This window comes from Lolium rigidum, chromosome 2 (assembly GCF_022539505.1).
Source record: "Lolium rigidum isolate FL_2022 chromosome 2, APGP_CSIRO_Lrig_0.1, whole genome shotgun sequence".
Classification (NCBI taxonomy): domain Eukaryota; kingdom Viridiplantae; phylum Streptophyta; class Magnoliopsida; order Poales; family Poaceae; genus Lolium; species Lolium rigidum.
The window spans coordinates 9,577,726-9,593,690 of NC_061509.1; the positions used below are offsets into that span (position 1 = coordinate 9,577,726).

The 15,965-nt window shown below is 39.7% G+C and overlaps 1 pseudogene; it reads right to left on the reverse strand.

Annotated features, from left to right (window-relative positions):
* LOC124689197 overlaps nt 1-15,965 on the reverse strand; it is a 41,217-nt pseudogene that overhangs the window by 1,590 nt on the left and 23,662 nt on the right.

Here is a 15,965-nt window from a genome sequence, read left to right on the forward strand (position 1 = left end):
AAATAAAGGAGAAATCAAGGAAGATCAGAAAGGGGAACCGCGACGGCGCCGGAGGCATATCTGAAAGCAAGAACCCAAGACCCAAGAAGAACTCGGGGACGCGCACGCACCTCGGACGTCGGGCACGGGCTTCGCCGCCACCGGCCTCCGGTTCTCCCCCGCCCTCTCCGCAGAGCAACCGCAGGTAGCGGAAGCTAGCGAATGGATGGGCTCTTCCTTCTCCGATCCGGGGCTAGAGCTGATGCTGTAGCAGGGTCATGCAGACGGGGAAATTTTGCCACTCTATCTGGCCCTCTTTTATTTATTTTTGTACTCCCTCTGCTTTACATATATAAGATGCTTATATTTTACATGTTCTAAAATACTAACTCCATTTCAAGGAATAAGCGTTCTCATTTTACGTGTTTTTTATTTGACTAAGAATTACTTCAAATAGATAAACATTGTTTGTATGAAATTAGTATCATTAAAAAGTGCTTTACAATACTAATCCAACGGTACTAATTACATATAATATAATCAAGATTTTGTTGCTTAATTTTTATGGTCAAAGTTCGTCTTGGAATACGCGTGCGGCTTATTCCTTCAAACGGAGGTAGTAAACTATATAGGCAAGACCAGCTTCCTATCGATTATTATGGGGATCCCGATTCATTATCGAAGTTTAACAATTGCTAATTGATGAATGGAAACTAGTGGAGAAGAGACTTCCGTCTAAGTAGTTGGAAAGGTAAAGTATTATCTCTAGGAGGAAGCCTCGTACTCATTAATTCAGTACTTTTCAATATGTTGTTGTATATGATATCCTTCTTCCTCTTACCTAAAAGTGTTTTACACAAGCTTAATTATTATTGATCGAGATTTTTTTTGGCAAAGGGGATAGCGAGAAAAAGAAATATCGACTGGTTAAGAGGAATATTATATGCCGCCCTAAGGATATGGGGGAGTTTGGTGTTCATGACCTTGCGGTCAAAAACTCAGCCTTACTAAGTAAATGGCTTTTCAAGCTACTTACTAAGGATGAAGTATTGCAGACCTTATTTAAAAGAAAGTACATTGACGATAAAGCGTTATCCCAAATCCTCTGGAAATTGGGGGACGCACACTTCTCGGCCGGTCTAATGGCAATGAAGAAATTTTCTTCTAATATGGTACATTTTCCGGTTCTGGAAGGATTTCTGGTTAGAGAATATACCTCTCTCGGAACAATATTTGGCGTTATATAGCATTGTTTGTCGCAAAAGTGATACCATTGGTTTAGTAATGGTGAGCTCACCACCATCAGTGACGTTTAAACGAGACTTATACGGACATAGACTTAATGCGTGGAATGCCTTACTTCTTCGTTTGAAATCCATTCATTGTACGAAGGGCCAGATGAATTTCGATGGAACTTAAATTCCAATGAGAAGTTCACCGTAAGTTCGTTATACAATAAAATTGTCCGACCTGACATACCAATTGACAAGAACAAGAAGATCTAGAAGATAAAAATACCGCAAAAAATTAAAATTTTTGGGTGGTATTTACGTCGAGGGGTAATCCTAACCAAAGATAATCTTGTCAAACGGAATTGGCTTGGGAGTACTGAGTGTGTTTTTTGTTATCACAATGAGACAATTAAACACTTGTTTTTCGAGTGCTGCTTTGCCAGATCTATATGGTCATGCATCCAAGTAGTTTCGGATCTGTATCCTCCGACTACTGTAGCCAATATCTTTTGGGATTGGCTTCATGGTATTGATCACAGGTTTAGAATGCTTATTAGGGTGGGAGCATTTGCTGTTATATGGGCGTTATGGCTATGCAGAAATGACAAATTTTTAATGATGAGAATTGTTCCCTTTTGTAGGTTATATGCAGATGCACCGCTATTCTCCGTTCGTGTTATGCGCTGCTGAGAGTGGAGAATCGAGACCTCTTTACGGAGATCTGTACATGGTTGGAGGATACGGCGAGGGATACTTTTTTCCTACATAGGTGGCAGCATAATCTACAGACTGGGCCACCATTATCATGCATCTTAGGCATTCTACAGTTGCTCATCATTGATACTACATGGATAGCGAGCTTTGCCTCGCCGCCTGTATTGTGTTCTAACATGGGGTGACTAATACTTACACTGATCGCTTTGTTGTCAGTCAATAGCGTCACTTCATATAACTCCTGATATCATAAGTGCAGCGGAAAAATTCCCTTTTGGTTGAGCCACCATTGCAAGTAACACCTTCACCACTCGCGCAACCATATGGTGCTAGCCCAGCATGTTTATAGATCATTCGAATGGGAGATCATTAATGACATGGCTAAACTTATTTTGTTCAATGAACAGTACCGACACAGTTCCACAGAAAATATAGTGTGAGAAATCGTCCTGCACAAACGTTAAGAAGCCAACGTATATGTCAATAAATGCCTAGCCAACTACCAAAAAGAAAAGGAGAAATTACTGACAGTTGATAACACCGAATTATAGGTAGCTTACACATCATTTAACAAATCAATAACAAAAAAGGTGTTCAAAGTTGGTGTATGTTACTAAACAACCAAATTCATAAAGAAAGCCTATAAATTTTGGCCTACACATAAGTTGGAAAAGCTATTTATTCTTCCAGAATACACAATGTTACTCCATGTACATGACAAACATATATAGGCTAAGGACACATAGTCTTTATTTCATTTTTGCTCCAGTTCTACTCACTCCCCATCTCCCTGGCTCAGAAGGATCTCTTTCTCGCACTTTCCTTGGTCTCCTTGGGTAATACAAATCAAACTGCCACCGAAGTGGAAACCTAACAAAAAGACCTAGATGATCCAAAGCATATGCATATGCAACAATAAGCAAATCCATCCTGAAAAGCAACCAAGCAGAATAACAAATCTATCTACAATAGCCACATTTCACATCCATCCAAGGAGAAAATGCACAAAATTACATATTGGTATATTAAATGCGCCATGTTGATGGAATTCACACCGCCAAGTGAATTTATTTTGTGATATAAATACCAATTGAACAATAAAATACAGAACTTTCAATCACCGTGAGGACCAAATATATAAAGCCCTACATATTAGGACATAATGGCAGTCACAAAAGATGTGTGCAAACATGACTAGGTCTTTTAAAATGGTCCGGGGTAGAGAAAATCATGTATGCTTTAAGCAAAACTAAAACATTTCCTTGGTTATATAGCTCTGCTTATTCTGATTTAGTATTTGATCACTTAATAGTATACACAAAGCTAAAAGAACTGACTTAGTAAAAAGTAAAAAGAATTTCTCACAAGTCCATCTTAGCACAACTATCCAATACAAATTAGACCAACATGATGTTACTACCTGCTAATCTTCTCATAGGCATAATTTAGACAGCAAGACAATATATAAATGGAAACAATATGGAACCAATCGAACTAAACAAACAAAATTACAATTTGTTTTGATAGGAATCATGCAAAAATCCTTGAAATGGGAAAGATGTATATATTTACCGAATACCAATATTTAGATGTTCCTTTGAAATAAAATAACCATTCCTTACCTAGTCATTTGTTAGAACCAGGCCTACTATCCTAGTCCTTCATGTGCATTAACCACCAAGGTACTCTAGCCATTTGTTGTGGAAAGACAAACGTTAGTCTAGCATGGTAATTCACAAAAATGGAACTAATAATATTTATATATAAATAATATGGACAAAGTATTCCTAGGAAGTAAAGTGACACCAACATGACATGAGAAAATAACCTCAAAACGTAGTGAACATTTCTGTATTATCACACAGTAAAGATTTACTGCAGCAAATAAACATTTTAGTGTCTGTCAATTTGCATTGTATATGATCGAGGATCTCCTATCATGGTATACACATATTTTAATTTGGATCGATAGATGAATGCAACAGCTAAAAGAGACACTAAAATATTATAATCAGAGACGATCCTAGGAAGAGCAACAATAGAGGGAGAAGCCCGACGTGATGCATGTGGTCTGGATATAGCACACTACTAAAATAGATACCCATGTATTATGAATTATTACCATGTATGTGTGACGCAAATTGTATGTATTTTCTATATAGCAGACCTACCGAGATGCAGGCTGACATATGGAACTCCATTCCTGGCCATCACTCACACATTGTTGCCATGATCTGGCGCTTAGTGTCAAAGGGTAAACGCTGCTTTGGGTCTCTTATGGAGTCAGTCACCAATGTCTGACATGAGAGTTTAAATAGTAGGAATTATTTAAGAAAACATATGGTATAACATGTAAGATGAAGCTAAACATTATTACTCACGCAAAATCTGAGATCCATAATGTGAAAATTACTGTCCATAAGCAATCGGGATTCGTCTTTAGCGGTTACTGTATAGCCATGTTGAAACATTCAGTGTCTATACCATTTGTATCCTTTAGCAAGTCTTTCAGTTGTTTAAGACTTATATTAATTGGGTAGGGCTTAGAGCTCTGAACCCATATTACTCCACTAAACAAAACACGACGTTAACCCACAGATAAATATAGCACTTCAAACTGGGCAAAATCGTATATAAATTGCACTTACTTCATGATATCTTCGTCGTTAACATCCAAAATATATTTCCTAAGTTTGGACAATAACTCATTTTTGTTAATCGGATTCTTGGCCATCTTAGAAGGAAGTGAAGTGTCATTGAGCAACTCAGATCGTTGTGATACTTCAGTATGGGGAGGACAATTCTTGTCCCACATAATGATATCGCATGTATCTTTATCATTGTCTGGATGCTCATATTCTGGGGTTCCTTTTAAATCATTCAAAACAATATCATGCAGAAGTAAAGGCAATTGCTTCCTAAATAATTTGATAACATCCTGCAAAATAAGTAGTGCAAATTATTAATGGCATCATTCTTATTGCATTAGCTATAATATTTAATTTTTGAAATCTTCTGAAGTACATGTATTACATCATGTGCTAGTTTGTGGCCTGTCCATTCTTCCATGAGTTTGATCACAAACAACCCGCATGGCTGCACCATTTCAACAATTCATTGATGTAAGTCCAACAACTTTTTAAATAGCAAAAGATAATATATTGGTACATACCCATCTGTCTGTAGTGGGTTCTGAATAGACTCCTCCGATGGTCAGGTAGTTATTTCAATGTCTTGCCACTTCTCACCTAGGTTAAAATCACTCGTCTGAGCAGCAAGTGCAAGCTGATTCTAGAGACCCTGTAGCTGTGAAATAGAAAAGGAAATGGCAAGGTTATAAAAAAGATATAACCTTTTTTCCGCAAACAATTAAACATGAATATGAGGGTGTCCAGTGATTATGGTAACTTGTAGGTATGGATGCTCCATGCTTGGACAAAAAGAATCAAAAATTTGTATGCAGTGGATGGGCCCATTGACGTTAAATAGAATCCAATGATTTCTATTCGCGTTAACGGAAAAGAAAGAAAGTAAGTTGTAGCAATAGCTTTGGATTTAATTATGTATGTAATCAGAAAATATTGTGATGTTACCATGTCATGTTTAAGATATTTAAGCGCACGTCCTATAACCCTATCACGATCACTCGCACTAATAGGATTTGTGGCATCTCGACGCATCAAGTTTGACATATGTGTGCTTTCAAGCCAAACCTGACCACATGCCCTAGTAGATAGATGCTCTTGGACCCTTAAGTAGTAAATATAAGCATTCATCACCTATAGTTTGAAGAAAATGTAGAGTGAAAAATGAAAATCAGATTTACAATACAATGCACATATTTTAAAATATAGAAATGTTACTTACTTCTCCACATAACCATCCGTTGTGATCAAACAAGCACTCTATATCAGTGCGCTTCAAGCATGCGTCTAGTATCTGCACCAGTTTGGTCTTTAGAGGGAAAGACATGATGTATTCTTTAATTTTCTCATGGGTCATCGCTTCCATGGGTAAAACGGTTGTGCTCATCTACAATAGAAAGTAAAAAGATAATCATGCGGATCATATTACGGTCATTGAAAGGACAAGTATGAGAAGTTTGAGCGAGATTGCTAATTCACTTAGCTAGATTTTTTAATGGGTCATTGAAGGGCTCGAAAGCGCCGGCCACAAAATAAAAAGTATACTTTCGTCTTTTGGTAGGAACAAGATAGGTAGTCATTTCTGTTACCCTTTGGACCATAGTCTGTCTTTTCAGTGTTAGATATGAGAATGGACTTTGTTGGTTATAGGCTTATATAAAATTGGTTCTACTAAATACAAAATCTCAATAGTTTCCCTGATTTATCATGTGGGGGGAATAGTCGAAGCAAGATAAATAAGGTTCATACATTTGTAATCAAAACTGCAGATGTAGCTTAACTCAACTGATAGTGTAATATCTCTTCCTATGAGCAGCGGCAATGATATAATTTGTACAAGCAACATAAGGTAGAAATAAGATTACCAATAAGTACAAAATTAGACATGACTTGTCTTTCTGATATAGTCGTGTCACTAATTTGCTCAGAGTAGTCGATTAGCCACTGAAATCCACAACTCTGTATTAAGAGAGCCTCGTCAAGAATGAAAATGGACTCCACTATTTTTTTGGAATGCCAAAACAAATGATGTAAAAGGATTTACAGTCTGGAACTTTTCTAGTTTAAACACATAGTTCCTAGATTAGTGAAGGATAAGAGAGCAATGCATGTATTCAGAATGGGCCTTCCTGTTTTATAACATAGGTGAATCCTTTCTTTCATATATTTTCCCATCTTTTACTTAGACATTACATAAGTGTGCAACGACTGTTTATATAGACAGACATGATAAATAATGTAATGGACAATGCATGTATAAAAAAAATACCAATCTGAATTCTGAAACAGAGTTGAACTCTGTTTATTTAGAACTGCATTCAATTGTATTTTTTACTCGCTTGGTTTGATCTCTTACTCTCTTGTTAGATGTTAGTACACGATAAATTTGTATGCTACTTGCAAAGTGATGAACAAAAGCCTAATTTTTTTTGTTCTTCTGGAACATGATTTTTCCTTTGTGATCCTACATGTTTAGAATGGAGCAGCTGAACTACAACAAGAGACTAACTTTAGTGGGATATGAGGTGTTTTGTCAGAAATTCATAAGATACACATCATTTAAGGCAATGTTCACTACAGCCGTCTACATATGATCTATCATAGCTGCTTGAATCGAATTAATTTTCACTATTAGGGGCACGTCATATTATTTTCGATATTAAATCTAGCTCGACTTTTTTTCATGGATAGGAAGGAGCGATGTACAAGAATGCTTATTTTAACTCTTCCGAAACAAATTTTATGAGACAAAAGGGGTACTTGACTACCAAAGGCTAATTATTAATTGACTAATTTATGAGCCGATGCTACGCAGCTAGCCTATATGTACACTACCTTAGATTTGGCTAAATATTTCCTTGATTCATCAATTTTGAAAGTAGCTAAATGTATGGTGCATGGCCATAGGTCCATAGCTAGCCTGCAGTGTTACACGCCAGACTAAACATACAAGAAGATTGGTGAAGTAATAAATAAATAGTAGACGTCTATGGATGATGCATGTTGCAGGGTACATGGTGGAAGCTATTTAGCTCAGTTTGATCAGCTCGACTAGCGGTTCACTAGCATTGAAACATCAACTATCCTATCGGGTTGGTATTAGTGAAGATCTGAAACTCTATGATATGACAGATTGGTATTTGTTCAAACCATGATTACTGCAGATTCTCACATGATGGGGAAATTCTTCAAACAAAATGCTGGTGATCTGCATGAGAGTAAAATAGATACAATTTGATACCTTTTTATGTTGATCCGCTGTTTCTCTGATGGGGAATTCTTCAAACAGCAAGTTTCCTCAACAATTTGAAAACTGCATAGAACCTAGAGGTGTGGTTATGATCCCATGAGTTATCTGGCATAACAATGGTTCAAGGTACCGGTATTGTTGATCCGCAATGATGGAGATCCCTGAAATGGCCGAGCGGTTTCCTTCCCTGTAGCCCTGCCATAATGGTGTAATTTTTCTTTTCTGTAGCCATGAATTATAATGCTGCGATTTGGTTGATGGAGATACCTGAAATGGATGGGCGGTTTCCTTCCCTGTAGCCTTGACATAATGGTGTAATTTCCCTTTCCTGTAGCCTGAATTATAATGCTGCGATTTGGTTGATGGAGATATCTGAAATGGGGCGGTTTCCTTCCCTGTAGCCCTGACATAATGGTGTAATTTCTCTTTCTTGTAGCCTGCGATTTGGTTTTCTGGTCCGTGATTGTTTCCTGCGATCTGTGCTGTAATTTCCTTTCCTCTACCGGTATAGTTGATCCAGGAATGATGTTTCCTGTAATGCGCTGGACTTTCCTGGAGTTTCATGTAATGATGTTTCCGTGGTGAATAATTTCCTTTCCTGGAATGCGCTGGACTTTCCTGGAATGCCGTGCCAATTTTATTTGCCGTGCTGAATTGTTTGAGGCAAGGTGGGAGGGCAAAAATATCGTACCAAAAATATGCTTGACGAAACCTCATACCGGAGGAAACAGAACACGTTCCTCCTTTTTATATAGTGGAGATAGAGATAAAGATATATAGTAGAGATAGAGATGTATAGATAAAGCGATCATTATTGAAAAATGAGTTAACGGTGGGAGTACTAGTTAAACGACCAAGCCTTCTATGGCCTCAATTTTTTTTCCACACATATATAAGTCATATGATTTATGCGTAAATTCAGCAATATAGAAAAGATAGACATACATTGATATTCCACTTTCTTCCATGTATACGTCTGTAATAAAAAAAATGTAACTTGAAACAATAGATGGTATATATAGAAAGCAACATTATCGCATATTAACAGCCGTGTGATGCTAATCATCTTCCCTCCATCTTTTGTCTCAAGCTTGAAATGTCAGCCAATTTTGTTAGTTAGTTACGTAGATTCTTGTGTTAATAGTTCAGCGTCCGTCTGTTCTCACTGCCTCTTTTTTTTCAAACACACGTTCAATGTCAATATATTACATGTGAGTGAATACTCACATGTATAATAAAGAGTATACATTATTGGCACTAAAAATTACCAAATTTATACCACCAATGCATCATGAAAATATCATTATACTCCAAAAGATCCACCATTTCCTCTATTTTTAAATTTGCAGTTTCCACTATGGCTACTATCATTTGCGCCGACTGATCTGTGTATCGCACACCACATATTCCAACAACTTTATTTTCTAACCATCATAAAGTTATTTCTTATCTGTGACAGCAATAAAATTATCTATCTTCTTGTCTGATGCCACTTTGAACAAACTAACAACAAGGATAAAGCACTTCACAAGATAATTTCGTATTAAAAGAACACATAGGACAAATATATAGGATAATTTCTACGATCCATGACATGGATGTTTATCACTCGTCGGAATATGGATTATGAATATAGACACAAAATAGTCCAATAAATGTGTGGTTTTCTTATCAGCTAATATTAGAGCATGCACCGTGTACATGAGATAATCCCACCGTTATCTGAAACAATTATTAAAACACATTTGCACTAATAGGTGCTTCCATACACAAACATATGCAATAATGTCTCTGTAAAGTTATAGCTAAATACAATGTGCACGTTCCTATGAATAACGATTAAAAAATTCCTAGAATGGCAAGCAATTCTCACACCATTTCTTCATGGATTAGCGTCCCTTACCACCGTAGCTAGCATACTTCAGTTGTGCACGCGGGATTTCCCCCGTGTAGGTCATCATCAAAGCATGAAGTCTATGTTTCACATATGCGGAACCTGGCTTGACCGGTTTCGCAGGTCATGGCACGACAACAACAGTCAAAGTCACATCACATCAGCAACTGGCTTGCGTGTGCGGGGGAGAGGAAGGTCTGGGCCTATGGAGACCTACCCATAAGGCAAACCCTTTATGTTAAATTGCAGCATGTAGCATGCTGCAGAAGAAAATGAAGATGTCACGCATTGTAAGCACCAAAGGATAAGCATTGAAAGATCAATTCATTTTCTTTTTGAATCGAGGCCTCCTTATTTGTTCGTGTCCCCATATTAACAAAATAATTTTTGAAATGAAAGGGAACGGAAGGCCAAAAGCAAGAAGGTGTGGTGTCCTTACCTTTCCTAGTAATACCGGATCACCTGGAGATGGGCAAGCTGGTACAACTCTCTAAGTGAACCGTCATCGCGTGGAATTCAGCGGCGACCTCGCTACTTCTTTCATCCTTAGGGAAACAAAGCAAATTGTAGGGATGCACAAGCACAACAGTGGAGGTCACGCCATCAACGTATCGTTTAGCCCTAAACATACACTATATTGGATGATGCTAAGAACAACATCCTAACAGCTTCACTTCAAATCGTTTGGTCATTCGGGCCTATCCACCATGGAAACACAAGTCAACGACAAACCATAATGCAAATGTAGCATTACAAACCATGAAATCTAAGTGCAGATTCCTCTATATATAACATCCTGGGATCAATAAGTTGATTAATTAGATCCTAAAATGGTTCACCTATTCTCACTTAGCATAATTTAGCTATGGCCATAAGCATGTGTGCCTAACACTAAAATGAGATGCCGGCTGATGGTTTCCTGGAACAAAATCTGTATGCCAAAAACAAATTATAAGCTACATAAGTGTATAGTAATGTTAGTTCTTTGAATAAAAATAAAGTCAAATAGAAAAGAAAACCAAGAACTATTTTACCAAAAGAGCTACCTAGAGTCTAGGTTTTAAGCCTCCCCATGTGTCCGTGCTCCGCAAGGAAGAATGAGTGAGAGTAAGTGTATTAGCAAAGATATAGGAGAGTGACAAAGATAAGATATGACAACGTTTTGTATGTGGTAGCAAACCTACAATGTACCAATAACCAAAAGTTGGAATAAAATGCAGTATTCATACATGTGCACAAGAAGCATCCAGAAAACAGATTTATATTATAGACATCTAAAAAATCATCTTAAATTCAGTGCATTGCTAACCGCTCCATAGCAAGCACAAAATGGTCTCATAATTTCAGAAGTAATCGAAGCATGAGCACTTTTATCATGCTCAGCAACCAGCTACTATGCAAACTAGTTGAATGTTCGTGTGTTGCCACAGTATCAAAAAATAAACACACTAGTAAAAAGGTTACTTCAATTCAAAAATTCAAACCTGATCTTAAATTGTTTACGAGACATACCACCATATTTGTAATAAGAATACAAACATCTATTGCCTAAACTTGTGAACATTTCAAGGTATAGGGCAAGATACACATTCTTGTCTTCTATATATTGCATTATACAAAATCCCCAAAGATGATGATGTATCTTGCTATAAAATTCTAATTCTGATGAGTTCAAGGGGCACTTATAGATACTGGTACATAACCTGCGCAGTCGAGCTTTTGTTGTCTACCTACCAATGTACCTAGTATTAGATTTAGGTATTAATATTTGGATACATGTGTATTTTTGTTTGTAATGCGCATGACCAAAACCTATCGAAAAACCGAACAATCATTTTTCCAGTGGCGCTTTTCCTCAATAGTAAAATAGACAAGCAGTTCTAGGGACAAGGATCGAGGAAAGCAAGAAGGGAGAGGTGTAATCACAATTTTGACTCTCCACCATGATGGGCCTCTCTGTTTTCCCATTAAGTTTTGGCTAGGTATTTGTTTTACAGGCTCCAGAATGATTCTTTTGGTAAAAAGGTTTCCACTCGGTCTTGTCACCCATGTCTGGATGGTTCCGCTAAAAAATGTACAACAAACGAGAACCATCACAACAACATTAGTCACATCCCCCTCGATTTATCTCACAACTTCGCTGATACCACCGTGTCGTTCCTCTCACCAGAGTTGCTAGCCAACGGATCAACACCCATCCTCGTCGCACTGCCTCTTGTGATGTCACTCCATAATTAGGATGCAAACTTATCTCCGTTTCTCCTTTGTTGCTTTATGTGATAAGGGCTAAGCCCTAGGGGAGGTCCGATCTTCACAGATTTGGATGGGATTCGTGGGGGAGGTGGAAGAACACGAAGAACACGAGTGGAAAGCGGGGTGGATCGAAGATACAAACGCAACACACACACAAGCGGTTGTTCTTCATTGGCCCGATACACCAACCCAATAGAATTGCAAGGCAAAGACCCACAAGGAGTAGAATCCCTCACAAAAGATTGACAAGAAATTGATAGAGTTCCAAAGAGGAAAATAGTACAAATAGATAGAATTGCAAGAAGCAAAAGATCCACAAACACTAGAATTTCTACAATGGAAGAGACCAATTCCTTAGAAGAGTCTTGGTAACTTCATAGATGGGGATCTAGAAGGGTTTCCCATAGGGAGGACCAAAGCTCAAGTGTAATCTCACAATAAGTCTAACACTAACTTGTGGCTGGGGGAGCCCTATATATAGGCTGGATCCAAAAAAGGGTAACTTGTTCATTTGCGAAATAAATACAACCATAGGATCAAAATCAACGGTTCACATGAAGTCAACTGAGGTGGGGCCGGCAGTGCCAGTGTGCTTGGGGCGGCAGTGCCGGCCTCTTGCTGTTCAGGGCGTCAGGGCTTCAGGCGGCAGTGCCGGTGGGTTGGGGCCGACAGTGCCGGGGTGCTCCGGCCTGCAATGCTGGGGTGTCCTGGCCAGCAGTGGCGGGGTGCTCCGGGCGGCAGTGCCGGTGTGGCTCGGCCGGCAGTGCCGGGGTGTGCCCAGCGGTAGTGCCGGCCTGTCGAGGGCGGCAGTGCCGGCCCTGGGCTGTAGTCCCCGGCTGAAGTGGTCCTCCCTCTCCTTCATTGTGTGGTCCTGGGCCAACCTTGACGTACTCCTCTCGAGGCTTGTATCTGATGACACATAGAACATCGGCATGAGGTAGCATTCCATCCAAAGTAGTGTCGAGGTCGAGTGTTGAGAGGATTGAGTACACCTTATCATGTACAGTTTTCACTCGGGCTCGAGTCATGGGTCCACTTGGGGGACTTGTTGGTCTTGGTGTAGTGTCGTCCTTGGGCAGGGCTACATCATCCCCCCCCCCCTTGAGAAAGAGTCGTCCTCGACTCTATTTTCTCCTCATCTTCATGATAGGGTGAAAGATCCGACACATTGAATGTGTTGCTCACCAAGTACTTTGATGTTGGTATGTCGATGACTTAGGCGTTGTTGTTGATGCGCTTGAGGACCTTGAAGGGACCATCTCCTCGGGGCTTGAGCTTTGAGTTACGTTCTTGAGGGAACTGATCTTTGCGAAGGTGTATCCATACTAGGTCTCCTTCATTGAAAATCATTTCCTTCTTCTTGGCGTTAAGGCGGGTAGCTTGGCGAAGTACATGCTCTTGTATGGTTGCTCCTGTGTCGTCATGTAGCTTATTCATGGTGGTGGCGCGCTTGTCGAAGTCCATGTTCGTTCTCTCATGGAGAGGAAGTGGGAGGATGTCGAGTGCCGTGGATGGTTCGAAACCATATACGATCATGAACGGACTCCTTGATGTCGTGGCGTGCTTGGCTCGATTGTAGGCGAACTCCGCGTGGGGTAGGCACTCTTCCCATGATTTCAAATTTTTCGTCACTAGCGTGCGTAGGAGCGTAGAGAGGCTTCGATTCACCACTTCCGTGTGTCCGTCCGTTCTGGATGTGAAGAAGAAGAAAACAAGAGCTTGACTCCAAACTTTGCCATGAGCGACTTCCATAGATAACTCATGAATTTGACGTTTCGATCCGACACAATGCTTGACGGTATTCCGTGTAGGCGAACGACTTCCCTGAAAAACAACGAAGCAATGTGTGAAGCATCATCGGTCTTATGGCTGGTATGAAATGAGCCATTTAGAGAACCTATCCACTACCACAAAGATTGAGTCATGAACATGTTTTGTTCTTGGCAAACCTAGTACAAAGTCCATGCTTATATCCGACCAAGGAGCATATGGAATGGGTAAATGTGTGTAAAGACCATAAGAGTTTGAGGTGGACTTAGCTTGTAAGCATGTTGTGCAACGGTTGCATAGGCGCTCCACATCTTGCTTCATTCTCGGCCAATATTAATGGGTAGATAGAATGGAGAGCGTCTTGTCACGCCCAAAGTGTCCCATGAGACCACCGTCATGTGACTCTTGCAAAAGCAAATTACAAAGAGAAGACTCGGGTATGCAAAGTTTGTTAGCTTTAAACAAGTATCCATCATGCAAATAAAAATCATCAAATCCTCTTTCAATGGAACACTTTGCAAAGATGGGTCCAAAGAATATGTCGGATGTGTAAAGTTCTTTGATTTCCTTAAGACCCAAAACATGAAAGTCCAAGCGAGTGAGTAAAAGATTGTTCTTGCGGGAAAGAGCATCCGCGACCACATTTTCCTTTCCTTTTTATATTTGATAACATATGGGAAGGACTCAATAAACTCAACCCACTTAGCATGCCTTTTGTTCAAATTAGTTTGGCTTTTCAAATATTTCAAGGATTCATGATCGGAATGGATGACAAACTCTTTTGGCCAAAGGTAGTGTTGCCAAATTTCAAGGACACGAACCAAAGCATAAAGTTCCTTGTCATATATAGGATAGTTGAGGCGTGCACCATCCAACTTCTCGTTATAGTATGCCACGGGTTTTCCATCTTGCATAAGGACCCCACCAATACCGAGTCCACTCGCATCACACTCAATCTCAAAAGTTTTTGGAAAGTTCGGAAGAACGAGAAGTGGTGCCTCGGTAAGTTTCTTTTTCAACTCATCAAAAAAAAATTGTTGGGCCTTGCCCCACACAAATGGAACATTCTTTCTAGTAAGCTCATTTAAAGGGCAAGCAATGGTGCTAAAATCTTTCACAAATCGTCTATAGAAGCCGGCAAGTCCATGGAAACTTCGAGCTTGACCAACGTTGGTAGGAGTGGGCCAATTGTGAATGGCCTCCACCTTCGAAGAGTCCACTTCAATGCCATTGGTGGAAAAAACAAATCCAAGAAAAACCAATCTGTTTTGTGCAAAGGTGCACTTGGGAAGATTTGCAAAGAGCTTCTCGCGACATAAGATGCATAAGACTTCTCTCACATGTTGCACCTGGTCCTCGAGATTTTTGCTATAAATTAGAATATCATCAAAGTAGACAACCACACTCTTGCAAATGAGAGGTCTCAAGATATGGTTCATAAGGCGCATAAAAGTTGATGGAGCATTTGAAAGACCAAATGGCATGACAAGCCATTCATAGATACCAAGTTTGGTCTTGAATGCCGTCTTCCATTCATCACCAATTGCCATGCGAATTTGGTGGTAGCCACTACGCAAATCTATTTTCGAGAAAATCGTGGCACCACTCAAGTCATCAAGCATGTCATCTAAACGCGGGATGGGATGGCGGTATCGAACGGTAATGGCATTGATGGGGCGACAATCCATGCTCATTTGTTGTGACTCATCCGGTTTAGCACCGAGAATGACCGGAACCGCACAAGGGATTAAGCTTTCACGTACATGCCCTTTTTCGAGGAGATCTTGAATTTGGCGTTAAATCTCCTTTGTGTCTTCGGGGTTGGTGCGGTAGGCGGCGCGGTTTGGTAGAGGAGCGCTGATGTCTACTCACGCTTCTATTCCTGTAGACAGTGTTGGGCCTCCAAGAGCAGAGGTTTGTAGAACAGCAGCAAGTTTCCCTTAGGTGAATCACCCAAGGTTTATCAAACTCAGGGAGGAAGAGGTCAAAGATATCCCTCTCAAGCAACCCTGCAATTACGATACAAGAAGTCTCTTGTGTCCCCAACACACCTAATACACTTGTCAGATGTATAGGTGCACTAGTTCGGCGAAGAGATATTGAAATACAAGTGATATGGATGTATATGAGCGGTAATAACAATCTGAATAAAATATGGCAGCGAGTAAACATGCAGTAGACCAGTAAATAAATGGAGTTTCGATATTCGGAAACAAGGCCTAGGGATC